This window comes from Dendrobates tinctorius, unplaced genomic scaffold (genome assembly GCF_039654945.1).
Source record: "Dendrobates tinctorius isolate UK_male_01 unplaced genomic scaffold, ASM3965494v1 ptg000404l, whole genome shotgun sequence".
In the NCBI taxonomy this organism is placed as follows: Eukaryota; Metazoa; Chordata; class Amphibia; order Anura; family Dendrobatidae; genus Dendrobates; species Dendrobates tinctorius.
The window spans coordinates 79,397-96,216 of record NW_027362069.1 but is presented as its reverse complement, the minus strand read 5'-3'; the positions used below and the strand labels follow the sequence as shown (position 1 = coordinate 96,216).

At 44.0% G+C, this 16,820-nt stretch overlaps 1 long non-coding RNA gene across 1 annotated transcript; it reads right to left on the bottom strand.

Moving 5' to 3' along the window:
* Window positions 1-10,610: 10,610 nt before the first annotated feature.
* On the bottom strand, window positions 10,611-16,091 carry LOC141076395 (uncharacterized). Its single transcript, XR_012227477.1, has 2 exons — window positions 12,664-16,091; window positions 10,611-12,072 (listed from the first exon to the last, which is right to left on the bottom strand). It is a non-coding gene; the product is annotated as an uncharacterized lncRNA (long non-coding RNA).
* Window positions 16,092-16,820: the final 729 nt, after the last annotated feature.

Sequence of the window (16,820 nt, the reverse complement as noted above, 5' to 3'; positions counted from 1 at the left end):
ATTGCAAAAAGGAAAGAGGGGTGATGCCAAATTTTGGGCACCCTTGGAGATTTGTGTACTGAGATAATTTTGACCAAGATTTCACACCTTAATTAGCTTGTTAGGGTTATGGTGAGATCACATGGTGACCAGGAGCTACAGTCTGAGGAAAGGGCTAAAAAGCCTTCACTAGACCCCTGTACAGCTGTATAAAGAGGCCCAGGCTTTATAGTGAAGGGACAGGAGTGAGGGTTTGTGCCCAGGAGCTACAGTCTGAGGAAAGGGCTAAAAAGCCTTCACTAGACCCCTGTACAGCTGTATAATGAGGCCCAGGCTTTGTAGTGAAGGGACAGGAGTGAGGGCCTGTACCCAGGAGCTACAGTCTGAGGAAAGGGTTAAAAAGCCTTCACTAGACCCCTGTACAGCTGTATAATGAGACCCAGGCTTTATATTGAAGGGACAGGAGTGAGGGCCTGTGCCCAGGAGCTACAGTCTGAGGAAAGGGCTAAAAAGCCTTCACTAGACACCTGTACAGCTGTATAATGAGGCCCAGGCTTTATAGTGAAGGGACAGGAGTGAGGGCCTGTGCCCAGGAGCTACAGTCTGAGGAAAGGGCTAAAAAGCCCTCACTAGACCCCTGTACAGCTGTATAATGAGGCCCAGGCTTTATAGTGAAGGGACAGGAGTGAGGGCCTGTGCCCAGGAGCTACAGTCTGAGGAAAAGGCTAAAAAGCCTTCACTAGACCCCTATACAGCTGTATAATGAGGCCCAGGCTTTATAGTGAAGGGACAGGAGTGAGGGCCTGTGCCCAGGAGCTACAGTCTGAGGAAAGAGCTAAAAAGCCTTCACTAGACCCCTGTACAGCTGTATAATGAGGCCCAGGCTTTATAGTGAAGGGACAGGAGTGAGGGCCTGTGCCCAGGAGCTACAGTCTGAGGAAAGGGCTAAAAAGCCTTCACTAGACCCCTGTACAGCTGTATAATGAAGCCCAGGCTTTATAGTGAAGGGACAGGAGTGAGGGCCTGATCCCAGGAGCTACAGTCTGAGGAAAGAGCTAAAAAGCCTTCACTAGACCCCTGTACAGCTGTATAATGAGGCCCAGGCTTTATAGTGAAGGGACAGGAGTGAGGGCCTGTGCCCAGAAGCTACAGTCTGAGGAAAGGGCTAAAAAGCCTTCACTAGACCCCTGTACAGCTGTATAATGAAGCCCAGGCTTTATAGTGAAGGGACAGGAGTGAGGGCCTGATCCCAGGAGCTACAGTCTGAGGAAAGGGCTAAAAAGGCCTTCACTAGACCCCTGTACAGCTGTATAATGAGGCCCAGGCTTTATAGTGCAGGGACAGGAGTGAGGGCCTGTGCCCAGAAGCTACAGTCTGAGGAAAGGGCTAAAAAGCCTTCACTAGACCCCTGTACAGCTGTATAATGAGGCACAGGCTTTATAGTGAAGGGACAGGAGTGAGGGCCTGTGCCCAGGAGCTACAGTCTGAGGAAAGGGCTAAAAAGCCTTCACTAGACCCCTGTACAGCTGTATAATGAGGCCCAGGCTTTATAGTGAAGGGACAGGAGTGAGGGCCTGTTCCCAGCAGCTACAGTCTGAGGAAAGGGCTAAAAAGCCTTCACTAGACCCCTGTACAGCTGTATAGAGGTCCAGGCTTTATAGTGAAGGGACAGGAGTGAGGGCCTGATCCCAGGAGCTACAGTCTGAGGAAAGGGCTAAAAAGCCTTCACTAGACCCCTGTACAGCTGTATAATGAGGCCCAGGCTTTATAGTGAAGGGACAGGAGTGAGGGCCTGTTCCCAGGAGCTACAGTCTGAGGAAAGAGCTAAAAAGCCTTCACTAGTCCCCTGTAGAGCTGTATAATGAAGCCCAGGCTTTATAGTGAAGGGACAGGAGTGAGGGCATGATCCCAGGAGCTACAGTCTGAGGAAAGGGCTAAAAAGCCTTCACTAGACCCCTGTACAGCTGTATAATGAGGCCCAGGCTTTATAGTGCAGGGACAGGAGTGAGGGCCTGTGCCCAGGAGCTACAGTCTGAGGAAAGGGCTAAAAAGCCTTCACTAGACCCCTGTACAGCTGTATAATGAGGCCCAGGCTTTATAGTGAAGGGACAGGAGTGAGGGCCTGTTCCCAGGAGCTACAGTCTGAGGAAAGAGCTAAAAAGCCTTCACTAGACCCCTGTAGAGCTGTATAATGAAGCCCAGGCTTTATAGTGAAGGGACAGGAGTGAGGGCCTGATCCCAGGAGCTACAGTCTGAGGAAAGGGCTAAAAAGCCTTCACTAGACCCCTGTACAGCTGTATAATGAGGCCCAGGCTTTATAGTGAAGGGACAGGAGTGAGGGCCTGTGCCCAGGAGCTACAGTCTGAGGAAAGGGCTAAAAAGCCTTCACTAGACCCCTGTACAGCTGTATAATGAGGCCCAGGCTTTATAGTGAAGGGACAGGAGTGAGGGCCTGTTCCCAGGAGCTACAGTCTGAGGAAAGGGCTAAAAAGCCTTCACTAGACCCCTGTACAGCTGTATAATGAGGCCCAGGCTTTATAGTGAAGGGACAGGAGGGAGACAAGTGGGGAAAGGAGCCATAAGAGCCGGACTGCCCATCACTAACCTGCAGAGCCGCGCTCCACATATATGGCTGCTCTGTGCACAGGACCTGTGATGAGGTCACAGGAGGGGAGGAGTCAGGGGTCACATGATCTCCGGAGTGCAGACCTCCATGGCGGCTTCTCCTCAGTCAGTGACATTCCCGCCATTATTCGCCCCTCACTACTGGCACAATTATCCCGCGCCGCCTTCTCTACACAGTGTTATGTGTGGAATGTAACGTGTGGTTTCTCTGGAGGGAAATAGACCCTCAAAAACCCGGGGAAGAGTCTTGAGGAGATCATTTGCATATTCCCAGTGCCTTCTGGGATAAGTGAAGAGTCTCCGCGAGCTCAACGATCACTGGGTTTTGGCCGTTGCAGCTGAAAAGAGGAAATCGGAAAACCAGGGGAAGAGTCTTGAGGAGATCATTTGCATATTCCCAGTGCCTTCTGGGATAAGTGAAGAGTCTCCGCGAGCTCAACGATCACTGGGTTTTGGCCGTTGCAGCTGAAAAGAGGAAATCGGAAAACCAGGGGAAGAGTCTTGAGGAGATCATTTGCATATTCCCAGTGCCTTCTGGGATAAGTGAAGAGTCTCCGCGAGCTCAACGATCACTGGGTTTTGGCCGTTGCAGCTGAAAAGAGGAAATCGGAATTTGGGCTCATCTTTCATCGTTTTTAAGAAATCTCAAGATGGAAGAGGCCAGGAGCCATTTGGTGAGCTGCATTTCTTGCTACATGTTCACAGACTTACCAGTGGAAAAGCCAAACTTCACATGCCACAAATGCAAGCTTGTGTCCCTGTTGGAGGAAAAGTTGCAAAATCTCGAAGAGAGGTTAGCTACGTTGAAGATCATTAAGGAAGGTGAAGAGTTCTTGGACAGAGCAGAATTATCTCTTCATGTTACAGAAAGAGAAGAAATTCGAAGTGCACCTGAAGAAACAGAGGAATGGAGACATGTGACCCAGAGAAGCAGGAGGATCAGGAGGCAGTCAGCACCCATACTGCTCAGAAACCAGTACCAGGCTCTCACGCAGGAAAACAATGAAGAAATACATCAGGATAAGACTTTGCCAACAAGCAGCAACCTTGTACGCCTTCAGAGTCCTCCTGGATGGAGAAAGAAAAATGTTGTGAAGAAGAAACGGAGAGTGGTGGTCATGGGGGATTCCCTGTTGAGAGGAACTGAGGCCGCTATCTGCAGACCGGATATAACTTCAAGAGAAATGTGTTGTCTTCCAGGTGCAAAAATTAAAGATGTGTCTGACAGGATATCAGGACTCTTCAGACCTACAGATGACTACCCATTCCTGCTACTACATGTGGGGACAAATGACACTGCAAGAAACGACCTGGAAACCATCTGCAGAGACTTTGAAGACTTAGGCAAGAAAGTGAAAGAACTGGGAGCGCAGGTGGTCTTCTCTTCCATCCTCCCAGTGGATGGCCATGGAACAAGGAGGTGGAATAAGATTCTGCAGTTGAACAACTGGCTACGTCGATGGTGCCGTCAGCAACGATTTGGATTTCTGGATCACGGAGTGAACTACTTATACGATGGACTACTTGCTAGAGATGGGGTGCACCTTACGAAGACTGGTAAGCATGTATTTGGAAGTCGCCTTGCTACACTTGTAAGGAGAGCTTTAAACTAGAACAACATGGGAAGGGAAGCAAAAGACCAGAAAAAGCCATACACCTGACAAATGCTATTGAGAACTCTGCTATTAGAAGTGGAAAGGAAGAACAAAGACGAAAGAATCTAATTAATAAAAATATTGGAGAAAGAGAAACCAATCACAAACTAAAATGTTTCTATACTAATGCACAAAGCATGGGCAACAAACAAGGAGAATTGGAACTACTAACACAGGAAAAGAAATATGATGTCATTGGAATCACTGAAACTTGGTGGGACAATACACATGATTGGAATACAAGACTAGAAGGATACAACTTATTTGCAAGAAACAGACTTGATAAACGAGGAGGGGGTGTCGCATTGTATGTTAGAAACGCGTATATCTGCACAGAGATTGAAGCTTCAGAGACTGGGAGTTCTGTGGAAACTGTTTGGGTAAGAATACAAGGACAGAACAATGGAAAGGACACCATTGTAGGCATTTACTACAGGCCGCCTGTGCAAGCTGAAGCTATGGATGAACTCTTTATGCATCAAATGGCCAAGTTCTCCCAAAAATATGACATAGTTGTCATGGGAGATTTCAACTATCCAGACATTTGTTGGGAATCTCTCTCAGGCAAAACTAACAGGTCAAGGAAATTCTTATCCTCTCTTGCTGACAACTTTATCTTCCAAAAGGTAAGGGAGAAAACAAGGGGAACTGCTACCTTGGATCTAATCCTTATAAACAGGGAGGAAATGGTTGAGGAGGTAAAAGTGGCTGGGACCCTAGGAGGTAGCGACCATGCTATTTTAGAATTTTGGATAACTAGAGGCGGAAGACCTGTGAAGACTCAGACGTCAAGGTTAGATTTCAGAAAGGCAGATTTTAAGGGATTCAGAAAGAGAATTGGAGGGATCCAATGGCTGGATATCCTTAAAGACAAAAATGTCCAGGAAGGATGGGAAATCTTGAAAAATGAAATTCTCAAAGCACAGTTGTTAACAATTCCGAAAAGAGGGAAGAATAGGAAGCAGTTAAGGAAACCAGGATGGATGAACACAGAACTTAAGCACATGCTAAAAAGGAAGAAAAAAATGTTTATAAAATGGAAAGAGGGAGGCATATCTAAAGAAGAATATAATGCTGTCTGCAGAACCTGCAGGGCACAAATCAGATTAGCTAAAGCTGAAAATGAATTGAGGCTTGCAAGAGATGTCAAAAGCAATAATAAAGGATTTTGGGGATATGTCAAAAGTAAAAGAAAAGTCAAAGATGCTATAGGATTTTTACAGGATGAAAATGATGAAATGGTAAGACAGGATGTTGAGAAGGCTGAACTTTTAAATTCCTATTTTGCATCTGTTTTCTCTCAGAAAGGAAATGTAACATCAACTGTTATTCACTGTCCTATTAAGGGAATAGAAGAATCCAGGATATCTATAAACAGAAAGATAGTGAGGAAACACTTAGCTAGCCTAAATGAATTCAAGTCTCCAGGTCCAGATGAATTACACCCCAGAGTACTGAAGGAGATAGCAGAAGAAATTTTTGAACCCCTCTCTATAATCTTTGAAAATTCTTGGAGAACAGGAGAAGTGCCAGAAGACTGGAGAAGAGCAAATGTTGTTCCTATCTTCAAAAAGGGGAAGAAGGTGGACCCAGGTAACTATAGGCCGGTGAGTCTGACTTCTATACCAGGAAAGATCTTTGAACAAATTATTAAACAACATGTATGTCAATACCTGGATAAGAATGAAGTGATTAAACAGAGTCAGCATGGGTTTGTAACTAATAAGTCATGTCAGACTAACTTAATTTCCTTCTATGACGGTATCACTGATTGGGTGGATCAAGGAAATGCTGTAGATATAGTATATCTTGACTTCAGCAAAGCATTTGACAAAGTCTCTCATACAATCCTTATTGAAAAAATGATTAAGTATGGAATGGACAAGGCAACTGTTAGGTGGATTCATAACTGGCTTAGTGATCGGACCCAAAGAGTGGTCGTAAATGGCTGCACATCCAGTTGGAAGAATGTCTCAAGTGGGGTACCACAGGGCTCTGTCCTGGGCCCTGTATTGTTCAACATCTTTATCAACGATTTAGATGAAGGAATTGAGGGTAAACTGATTAAATTTGCTGATGACACAAAGCTAGGAGGGATAGCTAATACTAGAAAAGAGAGAGAGAGGATTCAAAAAGATTTAAATAAACTGGAGAAGTGGGCAGCAACTAACAGAATGGTTTTTAACAGGGAGAAATGCAAAGTACTACATCTGGGCAATAAAAATGGAAAAAGCATATATAGAATGGGAGGAATAGGGCTAAGTGACAGCACATGTGAAAAAGACTTGGGTATACTAATAGATCACAGACTGAATATGAGTCAACAGTGTGATGCAGCAGCAAAAAAGGCAAATGCAATTCTAGGATGTATTAACAGAAGCATACAGTCTAGATCACGTGAAGTCATTATTTCCCTCTACTCCTCTTTGGTCAGACCTCATCTGGAATATTGTGTCCAGTTTTGGGCACCACATTTTAAAAAAGACATCAACAAACTGGAGCAAGTTCAGAAAAGAGCGACCAGAATGGTGACCGGTCTGCAAACCCTGTCTTATGAGGAAAGGTTGCAGGATTTGGGAATGTTTAGTTTGCAAAAGAGAAGACTGAGAGGAGACTTAATAGCTGTCTACAAATATCTAAAGGGCTGTCACATTGTAGAAGGATCAACTTTATTCTCATTTGCACAAGGAAAGACTAGAAGCAATGGGATGAAACTGAATGGGAGGAGACACAGATTAGATATTAGAAAAAACTTTTTGACAGTTAGAGTGATCAATGAGTGGAACAGGCTGCCACGAGAAGTGGTGAGTTCTCCTTCAATGGAAGTCTTCAAACAGAGGCTGGACAGACATCTGACTGGGATGATTTAGCGAATCCTGCTTTGAGCAGGGGGTTGGACCAGATGGCCCAGGAGGTCCCTTCCAACTCTACGATTCTATGATTCTATGATTCTATGATTCTATGACCCCACACATGAGGGAATTATCACCAGTTACCGGCCGTCTACTATATGGCGGCATATGATTGTGCTATCGACTCCACACCAGGAGCTAAAATGCCCAAATCTCTAATGTAACCGCTATAAGAGAAGATATAACAAATTTCCCCTAAACTCACACAGCGGAGGAGGCCTCACTTGGAGCAATGTGACTTGCTCACAGAAAATCTATTCCCGGTTCTGTGATTAAGTTATCGGCCGACAGGAAGAAGAAAGGTCTGAATTACAGCCCAGACTGGAGGAGAAACTGCAGGAGTGAGAATTGGCCAATCAGCGCTCTTCACCCCTATACTTATCTACACAAATACAAGATATGAAATGACAATTAGACGCCATTCTCACCACCAGAACGGAGAGGCGCTAACTTGGAGTAAAGCCGCGTTTTATCACCATGCCAATAAGCCTAATAAGATGCCGCTCGTAAGCTCAGAATGAGAGAGTCACTGCATATAATCTCCTCTATAAAAGACCCTAAGGGTCAGACCTCAGCCCACCCCGATGTCATGTGTAGCACTTATAATGAATACCCCCAGAGTTTGTATTCGCCCCACAATCACCCCCCTCACTACTGGAGTCATTCCTTCACACACTACATCTACCTAACCTGACTGAGTCCGCGGCACAACAACTCCATCTACACATCTCTGAGGAGGAAATAGTTTCATCACTCAAAAAACTAAAAAGAGGAAAGGCCCCGGGGCCGGATGGTCTTACAGCAATATATTATAAAAAATGCAGCGATGTGCTGACACCACATATAAAAACCTCTGTAATTCACTACTAAATGGCTCACAGCTGCCCCCTGAGCTCTACGTGGCGCATGTAACCGTAATCCCTAATCCTAAGAAAGATCATCTCACAACAAATTATAGACCTATATCCCTCTTATACATTGACTTCAAAATCTTTACATCCATTGTGACTAACAGGACCAATAAAATCCTCCCTCACCTCATCCATCAGGGTCAGGTTGGTTTTATACCAGCGCGACAGGCCCCAGATAATATTAGGAGAGCGTTAAATATTATTCATACAACTAACCTACAGCGAAAGCGACTTCTCCTGCTTGCATTAGATATTGAGAGGGCTTTCGATTCGGTGTCCTGGACATATCTCTTTACGGTTCTATCGGAAGTCGGATTCTCCCCTAAACTTATAAAGTGCCTCCAATTGTTATATGATAGCCCTATCGCTTATGTAAAACTCCCGTCACCACATCCCCCTCCAATTAATATTCAGAGGGTACCAGGCAGGGCTGTCCTCTATCTCCGGATCTTTTTGCACTTGCAATGGAACCCATTGTGGAAGCAATAAGGAGAGATCAGAATATCCTGGGCCCTGAGAATATGGGAGACCAATATAAAGTCAGCCTCTTTGCGGATGATCTCCTGCTAACATTAATAAGTCCCCACACTACACTCCCTCACTTGTTTTCCCTCCTTCACGAATTTGAGATGATCTCAGGGTTAAAGATTAACATTGATAAATCCAAAGCATTTTTTGTAAATTTTCCTAAGACAGAGCAAACTAATATAGCCTCCCATTTTGGGTTTATACACAAAGAACATTATCTAACATATCTGGGTATCAACTTAACAGCCAACAGGTCACCTCTGTTTAGGAGGAATTACTCTCCACTGATCCGAAACTTCCAGAGGGACCTGGATAGATGGGCTTCCTCAAAGTTATCCTGGCTCGGCAGAATACATGCATTAAAAATGGTGTCACTGCCTCGCTTCTTATATCTATTTAGGTCCCTCCCAATTATGTTACCAGCCAGAACGTTCACTCAGTTACACTCTATGATGTCTAAGTTTCTTTGGTTCGGAAAAGAACCCAGAATTGTGCAAAAACTTATGTTCCATCACAGAAAAGAAGGGGGTTTATCGCTCCCTAATTTAACACTTTATTACAAGTCGGCACAGATTTCTCCATTAATAAGTGCGTGTTCATATCCCAATAGTCCGAGATGGGTTATTCTGGAATCATTTCTCTCCAAACCATTCTCTTTATCAGGCCTAATGTGGACCACAGACCGACTTCCACGGGGGTTAATGAATGTGGCTCCTTTTACAGTCCTCTCGTTGCTTCTTTGGAGGAAAGTCCGGTTTAAATATAACTTACAATCAAGCCCTTCTCCCCTGACAGCTATATTACAAAACCCCATGTTCCCTTCCAGGCCTTGAGCCGCAAATGTTTCCTTGGTGGAAGCTGAAAGGTATTCATATACTTAAACATTTGTGTTCCCCATTTAATATCTTACTTGACAGACAGGAATTTGTTCAAACATTTGAACCTCCAGTTAGGGAGGTAATGCGATTGAACCAGATCTTCCACTTTGCAAAGCAGATCCTCCCGAGCGGTACTACTCTCAGGGCAACGAGTTTTGAAAATAAATGTCTAAATGACCCTTTGGGCAGGGGAACGATCTCACTGATCTACTATGCTATAAATTCTCCACAAAATGATAAAAAAAATTGAAGTATATGTTACAGTGGGAGGAGGATTTGGGGTTTGAACAGTCAATTGATGAATGGTATCGTAGCTGTGACACCATATCATGAGGTAGTCACCAGACTTCCCTTGTGGAGACCTCCTTAAATTATTGCACAGAGTCTATTATGTACCAGAAAAAATTCACAGCATTTTTCCTAAAATCTCAGGAGACTGTTTTAGGGGCTGTGGAATATCTGGTGACATGAGACATATTTGGTGGTCTTGTATGGTGGTTTCTGGGCTTTGGGAGAAGGTGAAGTGTCTGATAGCACAGATGTATGGTGGACCGGTTGTTCTGGAACCTTTTACCCTTTTACTGGGAACCAGGCCTTCCCGGCTTCCAGAAAGCTTTCAGAAGCTAGTAAACTACTTATGTATGGCCACTAAATCCACATTACGGCAAAGTGGAAGTCGCCCTCACTGTCAAGATCTATGGTGAAAGAGAAGATGAACGACATTATGTTATTCTCATTTGTGGCCCCAGCGTTTCTTGTAGAATAAATCCCTTTCTCCCACAGTCCTGTAGTAATGACTTTGTTCTCACGTTTTGTAGGAGGGTTCGTCTGACTCCATCTTATTTTATCAGTATAAGTGTGAGAGATGAGAGACCGACGACCGCAGTTTTACCGTGTGTGTCCGGCGTCAGTTCTACAGTGTGAGAGATGCGGGGTCTGTGACCGAAGCTGGGGGTATGCGGGTGTATACAGCATACACAGAGGGGTCTGTGACCGAAGCTGGGGGTGTCGGGATCCCTCAGATTACTCTTTCATCTGAAGGACCGATGTTCTTAGGTGTGAAGCATCATATGTCTCTAATTAAATCAGCTCCATCGAGAAGAACTATACAAACACCAGCTGTATGGTACAACTCAGGATGCCTCCAAGACGCCTCTGGCTTATCAGTTAGGCTTCCGTCTTTTATAGTAAAGAATTTAGACATTTACAGACATGCGCAGTACAAATGATTTTACAACTTGTTTTCGACAAAGAAAGTCATTTAGGCGAAAAAGCAGAGGTATTTGACCTTGGTTCACAAGGGAGATGTCTGAGACATCTCCTCGAAGAACAGATAAGGTTTTAAACAAGAGAATGCAACATAGACAGAACTCAATTTAACTCCTTCAGTTCCTATCATTCCCCCCTTTGACATCTTCATTTTCCACAATCTGGAACACTGGATCCTGCAACAACAGCGGATAGTGGCTCGTTCACCAGGTACTATCCCAGGCCGACGGGTTGCCCAAGGGAGACAGGTCTTCTACCTTCTCCATCCCCCAGATACTGAAGCCACGTGCATCATTGCAAGAGTACGCTCCTTCATGCCAGAAATGAGATGTCAATCTAGGACTCAAAGGAATAATAGTTAAATTCTTGTTGTTTACAGTCAAACTTCCTTATCTATTTCTACATCTTTTCTTGCATACAGAGATACACCAAAAAACAAGTTTCAATAGCACATATATTACGAAGATACAAACAACAATACGTAATAGACTTAGTATAATCCCAGTTATCCAGCCTCCAATACCCTTAAACCAATTAGCTGGATTAAGAAAGGAGAATGTATCTGACCACCAACTATCCTTAGTACGATCATTGTCTTTATTGTACTGATCTCTAAGTTTTTGAACATCCTCTATTTTTGATCTTAACTTTAAACTACTGTTGGGATCTATATAATGACAGCAAGCTGGTCCGATGACTTGACACATACCTCCTTGCGCTGCAGTTAAATAATCTAATACTATGGTATGCTGATTAGTGGCTATGATGAGCTGATTTTGGACAGCAACGGTGGTGTTCAATATATCCAATATATCCCATATTTGGTCATCTAAGTAATCTGTAGCCCTGACTAATTTATCCCACATTTGAGTAATCATAGGATAAATAAAAATAGAACTGACAATTTTATTGGCCACACTCATCTGCACTATATGTGGTCTCCCAGAGAGGCGAGGTGTATTGTCAGCAGCTCTTTTGTACAACGTGTGTTTAGGTATGCTCTGAGTACTCAACTGGTCATTCGGAATAACAAAGGTAGCTGGAGTCAAACGACCCAGAGTACAAGCACCTTTTACCCCTACTGGCAACCATTTATATGCATTGTCTCCACATACCCAGAACATGTCACTAGGTAGGTCCCATAGGGCTGAATGTTGTAATACCAGTCTATGAACTAAATCTATGAACGCAGATACATTCTGAAGCATACACCAATTTGGAAGTTGTCCTAAAGGGCTACAATACCCTACATCGGGATTTCCACAGGTGGGAGTTCCTTTCTCATATCCAGATGACTCGTTGCAAGGTATATTACCTGAAATATTAAAACAAGTTTCATTATTGCCCTGGGGAAATAAATTGGAATACTCCCAGGACGTATTATGCAACCTTCTTTCTAGCAGTATTGGTTTGAAGGCATCAGTAGAGTGGGAAGTTACATTAAAACTAACTTGTAGGCCATACATTGGAATTTGCCCCAGGTAGGTTAATCGAGTTCTATTCCTGGGTACCCAAGCCCCCCCTTTATATGCCAGATATTGAAGGTATGTATTACTTCCTGAAAGATTACCCTGCCACCAAGGGTATCCTACCCATCCCACAATAGGTATACCAACAGTTGTGTTCCATAACTTCACATTATTTGTGGCATTATTAGCAAGTGTATCAGAACAACTGGTCCAGGCAAATAATTCCTCGGGTGGCACAGGAATAACAAGGAACGGAATACTAGTGGCTGATACTGGTGAATGTGTGCAGATCCAGCAAATGATTTGACCAATCATTCAGTAATTTTTCATGATGTTGTATAAACTTATTATTCAAGGACATTGGAGAATTTAGACTATCCCACGCAGCTACCATTATTACAGATAATGCAACAAAACCAAACCAAAACATTATGCACTCTTATGCTTTGTTAACTCCTGTGGCTAGTTTGCAATGCGATGCGTGGATCCAGGTTGGTCGTCCTTCCAACTTAACAGAAGTAGGCGTTGTTAGGAGTACTTGGTAAGGTCCTTGATATCGGGGTTCAAGGGTCTTTCTGGAGTGTTTCTTGACATATACGTAATCACCAGGTTGTAGACAGTGAGTTCCTTCCACACTATCTGGATCTGGAGTGGAAGAGAAAACTAGAGAATGCATTTGAGTTAAATGCTTTTGCAACTGGATTACATAACTTGTCAAATTATCCACATTAAGTGTTAAGACCTGTGGGTAGTACAACCCTGTGTTCGGTGGTCTTCCAAACAGTATCTCGAAGGGTGACAGTTTAGCTTTCCCCGTGGGTGTGTACCTTACTGAGAATAATGCTAATGGGAGACACTCTGGCCATGGTTTATGGGTTTGTTCCATGGTTTTCTGTATTTTCAATTTCAGTGTCCCGTTCATTCTCTCTACCTTCCCTGAACTCTGTGGGTGGTAGGGTGTATGAAATGCCTGTTCTACACCTATCATTTGCATTACATTTTGCATTACCTCAGCAGTAAAGTGTGTACCTCTGTCTGATTCAATTGTTTCAGGGACACCGAATCGTGGTACTAGTTCCATCACCAGTGTCTTTGCAGTGGCTCGAGCTGTAGCCGTTTTCACCGGGTAGGCCTCTGGCCATCCAGAGAAGAGATCTACACATACTAGGATATTTGCATACACTCCTACCTTGGTAGCTGTATGTCGTCAATCTGCCGTCTCTGAAACGGGTAGAGAGGCCTAGGTGTCGCTTTCTTAGGGACTTTTACTGTTTTACCTGGGTTGTGCTGTGCACAGATGAGGCATGATTGTACAAGTTTCGCGGCTGCGCAACTGAAGCCAGGAGCGATCCAGAAGGCATCTACCATGGCACACATGTGACTTTTTGAGGTGTGATTGGGGCCATGTGCTGCTTGCGCCATGATTGGGAACAGGGACTTTGGTGGGCACATTTTATCCTTATTCTCCCATACTCCATTTGAGTTCAGCTCAGCTCCCAGTCTCCCCCGGTGTACCTTCTCTGTTTGGGCAGCCTTTTGCTGGAGGGATTTCAGGACATCTAGACCCAATGTGGCTGGAATACGCTGACTCCCCCGCCACCGTCCACTGCTCTCTCTAGGCCGCCTTGTGCTACTTTAGCAGCCTCGTTCGCCCTTCTATTGCCCTCTACCTCCACGGAGTCACCTTTGTGTGTGCTTTTACCTTGACAATGCCAACCTGGACTGGTAACATCAATGCCTCCATCAATTGTTTCACCAGCTCTGCATTTTTAATGGGCTTCGAATCTGTGAAAATATTAGCGACTTTACCTGCAGCGGCTCTACACGCCTCAGTGAGTGCCTTCAACTCTGCCTCCTGCGCCGACATGTGAGGAGAGAGTGGTTCCGCTCGGATTACCTCATGTGAGGATACTACTGCATATCCAGTGTAGAATCGTCCATCCTGGTGGTATCTGGGGCCATCTACAAAAAAGAAACTCAAAGTCTGCATTAGGAACAGGTTTTTCATGAATGTGTGCAAACCCAACTGTCTCCTGACTCATCAGTTCTATGCAGACATGTTCATGCGTCATGTCAAAGTATCCTTCCTCACTTGCCAATACGGTCACCAAAATAGATTGTCAAAAGAAACGTCAGTGTCATCTCACATGCCTTCCCTATTACGTCTCCACTTTTTTCCTTGTGCTCCAGCATACATGACAGGTCGTTTTATTTGTTTGCTCAATTTCTTTAGCTACCTTAAGGAGGTCTTTCGGATCTACATGTCTCCATTCAGGTCTGGCTGTCTGTACTGCGTCTCGTAAGTCTTTGTTCATACCGTCAATGAATGCATCCACCAGTATTCTAACATCAAGTGGGTTTATGCAAATGTACCCCATGTCTGCCCATTTCAGCTGTAACCGTCCAAGGTATATCTCTACTCTCTCTCCTCTTTGCTGTGTCACATTAGTCAGGAGTACAGACTGCTCTGATTGTTCCACTGCAGCCCATTGTCTTAGTGACTCACAGTACGTCTCCCCAGATCGTGCAGATTTATCATCCATGCCCCAAGCCTGATTCTTTGTCACATCTGTGTGTCTTAATTATATGTCCTAGTGCGTCACCTGCCTTTAAACTCACCAACCTCTCTAAGTCTGCCCAGGTACACTTATATGTCTGCTGTACTTCCTTTATGTGTCTGTAAAACGGGAATGGTTGGTCTTCAGGGGCAGGCAGCTGCTTCAGCAAAGCTAGCTGGTCAGAGGGGCTCCAGGGATAATACACCTGTATCTTTCTTATTCTATTCACACTTCTAGGTCCTGATGGGGTTGGCCGTCTGATGTCTACTGTCAGCTTACTCCTCAAGGGCCAATGTCCCACTACCCACTATCCACACTATTATGTCAGCTTCTTATGATCTTGTCTGGATAGGATTTAGTGCAATTCTCTTAGGTCAGTAGCACAGGTCACACAAGTAGCTATTCAGTCTGGGTTTATCTGAGTCTGACCACAGTGTTTACAAGTCCATCTGTTTTGTCTGGGTCTCTGGTTACACTTTGTCAATCAAACATTCATAATACACCTTCCACACTGCTGCACATTCTCAAGCATCATTTATTCACGTGCTATTTTCTTCCCTTGTCTGTGCCTTTTTGTACATCCAAACATTCACACTCTGGTATTTTTGCCTTTTTCAATATTTGTCCCACTTGTTTTACTGCTTCCTTCCTTCTCTGTCTCTTGTAATTTGACACAATTTGCTATACAAATCAATCACACAACTAGAAGCAGGTTCAAACACATTAATGACCAAGCAATCACTTACAATTCCCTTCTAAATTAGGCACCATATCTTACTTTTAACTTCCAATCTTCAATTAAGTACTGTTGCTTTAAAATGCACAAATCTTTCAGCGTGTACCTTACGGATAGAATTACAGAGAATTTTGAGCACAGCTCACACTAAGCAGAGATAAGAGCGAAGGGAGAAGAAAAACTACGCAGCGGTATCATTCCCCCCTCCCATCAGAATGCAGCGTCGTCCTTCACAGAATTCTGTAGTTCTTTAGACTTATCAAAATCAATTTCTACAAAGAAACTCAAAATCACGGGATTTCACTGTAAGAGCAGATAACTGTATAATGAGATTAACCATGCCTTGCCCTTTTTCTGGCCAAATGCATTCAGGAAACTTTACAATGTAATGCCACATATAACACGAACTATATCATTACTCAATTCATTCAGTCTCAGATGTAGATTTGAAATATCTATAACGCATCTGTCCGGGATTCCACCACAACTAGAAAGGTCACAAATCTCTTGACACAAAAATGATGTGTGATGATTCATTCATACGTGCTCATTCACTGATTTTTTTTTTTTTTTTTTCAATTACTCATCTCATCTTATTCAGAGGTTCTCATAGACATATATACAAGGATTCACACAGCCTGCCTATCTTGCACTTTGGATTTGATTAATACTTTTTCCAGGTTCTTTGCTGCACTACTTCCATATCTATCCTCAATTATATCACATAACCGATTTCCTTCTTCAGGTATCTTTCCCTGACTGTTCCCCATCTTATCTTTTATTCTTATCCTGTCTCTCTTGTTGTCTTCCTGTTAGTCCCCTGCCTTAGGTGGTGTATTGGGTAAGCTCAAGACTAGGCTCTACTATACCTCGTTACCTTCTTCCTAAGGTGCTAACAGGCTAAATGGAGTGTCTGTTCCTCGGTGTACTACGTGTTTCGTGTACTTATATGCTATGTAGCATCCGAACAGAAATACTCCCACAACACACAGGATTGTAAATAAAGTGTCCATCTACTGGGGTTCTTCAGTCATATCCTGTCACAGGCTCATTTCACGGTCCTGTGCTCATTCGGTCACACTCTTATCTGTCACAAGGTTTATTCGTAAAGGGTGTTGATTTAAGCTTAGGCGGTGACCTCCCCGAAAGGACGCTGTCACATGACCCAGTTAGGCAATATCACCACTCTTTGAACGAATACCTACTGTGCAGCTTATTTTTCTACTTTCCACAGTCCTTCAAATCAAGGCAGTCACTCAACAACCTCCTCTATTCCTAGTGCGGAATCGTCTATTGTGAA